The 2956-nt window shown below is 51.8% G+C and overlaps 1 long non-coding RNA gene across 1 annotated transcript; it reads right to left on the reverse strand.

Annotated features, from left to right (window-relative positions):
• Positions 1 to 1153: 1153 nt before the first annotated feature.
• Positions 1154 to 2007, reverse strand: LOC115600079. Its single transcript, XR_003988811.1, has 3 exons — positions 1954 to 2007; positions 1431 to 1545; positions 1154 to 1188 (listed from the first exon to the last, which is right to left on the reverse strand). It is a non-coding gene; the product is annotated as an uncharacterized LOC115600079 (long non-coding RNA).
• Positions 2008 to 2956: the final 949 nt, after the last annotated feature.

A 2956-nucleotide genomic window follows, 5' to 3' on the forward strand; every position in this document is an offset into this window, starting at 1 on the left:
TCACACTCAGCCTGTTACTGCAGCACAGCAAAGGGACTCTCATGATGCAGGACATGTGCTTCATGGTGCCAGCCAGAGACTGCAGTAGTAATGCCAAGAAATGTCCCCTGGACACTATCTGCTCTCCATTTGCCACACAGTTCTGATAAAACACCCTTAAGAACCCAGAGAGAATAAAACCTCCACGGGAGGGTCTGAGAGGTAAAGCACAAGACTAAATTTCATTGTATAAAAATATTACTTTTCTAAGATTCTTTGAGGGTTATGTGGCCTCATAAGCACAGACTGGATTTGAAAACCTCACAGAAGGAGCTAGGTGTTTGATCACAGGACAATTTCATGTCACCTGCACGAGCTGCTTCTCCCTGCTTTGGAGCTGCACTTTCTGACAGTTTCTCACTAATCCTAGAGAGAGAGAGAGAGAGAGAGAGAGAGAGGAAAACAGAGCTGGTAAAAACAACCACTTCCTGGCAGGTAGCATTTAGCAGAAGAGTTAACAGCCATTTTTTATTCATCCTGCACACATTCACATGAATTCAGGTACTCCTAAGTACTTCTGAAGGGCAAGACACACAGAACTTTCTGCAGGGCTGGTACACACTTCAGTGTTCCCTGCAGTCACCTTTATCCTATAGATGCACATTCCAAGTTATTAACTCCTGCTTGGTACACTCTTTCAGCCTAGCTTTTAACAAAGCACACCTAAGCACACCAGAAAGAACACCAAAATTATTCAAAAGCCACACTTATTACTGACCACTTCATTGAACCAAAAAGTTGAACATTTACCTGGGATACCCATAATTACAAGCATAATCAGCAGCTGTCAGCCCATCAGGACCTTTTATGGGAAATGTCAGCACCGTGATGCAGGAGAACTCGGATCAGTTTCATCTTCCCAACAGAAGCAGCCATCATGAGTGGGGTTCTGAAAGATCCAGATGTGCTATGAATTCATCATTTTACAGTCAGTATTTTCATTCCTGCTTGTTCTCCGCTTGCTCTCCCATTATTTGACAATGAACCAAAGAAAAAGCAGGTTCCATTAAAAGCAACCAGAACATGGGAGAGGGAGTCAACACAACTGCATGGTTGGAGGGCGGTGTTGCCGACAAAGTCTCTGAGGTTTGGGTCTGCACCACACTTCGGCAGAAAAACAGCACAGGCTTGGTGCTGGAACTGCACTGCCTGAGAACACACACAAAAAGGGAAGACTTCCAAAATTCACATTTCACTCCATCACAGCTCGCCCAGCTTCTGACCACTGGAAAGAAGAGCACCTGCAAAGATGATCTGACAGGTGCCTGTTCCACTCCAAACCCAACAGGCGTGTTTCCGCACAGCTCTGTCTACAGAGTCCTGCCAGACACCTCTCCTTTCATGCACAGTCAAGAAGCCCCTCTTCCAAGAGCAGAACTTCTCTCACTCACCATCATCAGGGGTGTTGTCCCAAAATTGTCAGCAGCATCCAACTGGCAGCGGTGCCTTACTAGAAATGTGACGACCTCTGTGTGGCCGTTTGCAGACGCCAGATGGAGAGGTGTCCTGGGAATTAAACACGGGAGCTTAACACTTACAGACAAGGAAAGAACCACAGCTGTGGCACCACCCAGCCCAGGGGACCCTGCCCAGACCCTGCTGCTCTTGCTGCTGCTGCTGCTGCAACCCCGCACACATCACCCACAGAGCAGGAGAGACTTGGGGAGGCCTCAGCAGCTGCAAGAGAACCCTGCAGGGAGAGCAGGGCCAAGCAGCAGCCCAGCGCCTCCAGGAGCACTGGCGCCCACCCAGCAGCTCCCAGCACTGGAAAGCTCTCAAGTTCCCCCTCCCAGCTGACAGGGCACATCCTGCTTTGCAAGCAATCAGCTCCAAGGGGATCCCACACAAACCCTGCATGGGGGATGCTGCCACAGGCCACCCGAGGTGTCCCAGCAGCAGCCCACAGCCCCTCACCGATTCTCCCTGTCGCGGCGGTCGATGCCCCAAATCTTGATCCACCAGCACCAGCGCCTCAGCCTGGCCAGGTGGCCGTGGGCAGCCGCGCAGTGCAGCCTGCCCAGATCTTGCTGCTGAGGCTCAGGGGTGCCGGTGCCGGCAGTGGCAGCACCGCAGGGCTGCCTAGGAGCGCTGCCAAAGCGGGAAAGCTTCTGCTTCTTGGTGAAGAGCCCCATCCCAGGAGCTCTGTGAGCTGTGGCACGGGAACAGCCCCGCGGGAGCAGTGGGAGGCAGCCGGCCGAGCCGGGGGGGTGTAAAGGCGGGAGTCAGGAGAAGGGAAGGGCAAAAGCAGGGACAGGGGAGGGAGGAGAAAGGCAGGGATCAGGCGGGAGCAAGGAGCAAACCAACGGCGAGGAGCAGGAGCAGCCAGAGAGGCAGAGATCAGCACAGCTCAGCACAGGAGCCACAACGGCAGAGTCACCACCAACGGGAGTCTCCAGGGCAATGGTGGGCGGGGCTGAACCACCTTGGGGGGGGGGGAAGGGGGTAGAAGGGGCCAAACCAATCCATGGGGGGGGGGGGAGGAATGAAAGGAAAAGGCATATGAGAGAAGCTGAGAAACTCTCCCCCACCTGAATGAGTCCTCCTTCTGTGTGCAAAGGGGATTTAACCAGACACATGAAAAGGGAAAAGAGCTTTCTGCTTATTTTCCCCTTTCTCTAAGAAGCATCCTTCAGGATAGACTTCAGGATGAAACAGAACTGGAAACAAAGCAGCTTTGTTATCTCCTGTTTCTGCTCTCAAAAGATCAGATGTGATTGCTTTGAACTAAAAAACATGCAAGGAACAGTTTCATTCCTCACAATAATTGATCCCACAGCAGGGAATAAAAGCTGCATCAGTCAGTAGGGCTTTGCAAAGAGCAGACAAGAACTCATCAGGTATGGGACCATCATCAGAGGAGGACGAGAATGAGGAGGGCTCTTTGGATAAATAGAAAGGCTTTTCCTTCTTTTCTCTG

Source organism: Calypte anna, chromosome W (genome assembly GCF_003957555.1).
Source record: "Calypte anna isolate BGI_N300 chromosome W, bCalAnn1_v1.p, whole genome shotgun sequence".
Taxonomy (NCBI): domain Eukaryota; kingdom Metazoa; phylum Chordata; class Aves; order Apodiformes; family Trochilidae; genus Calypte; species Calypte anna.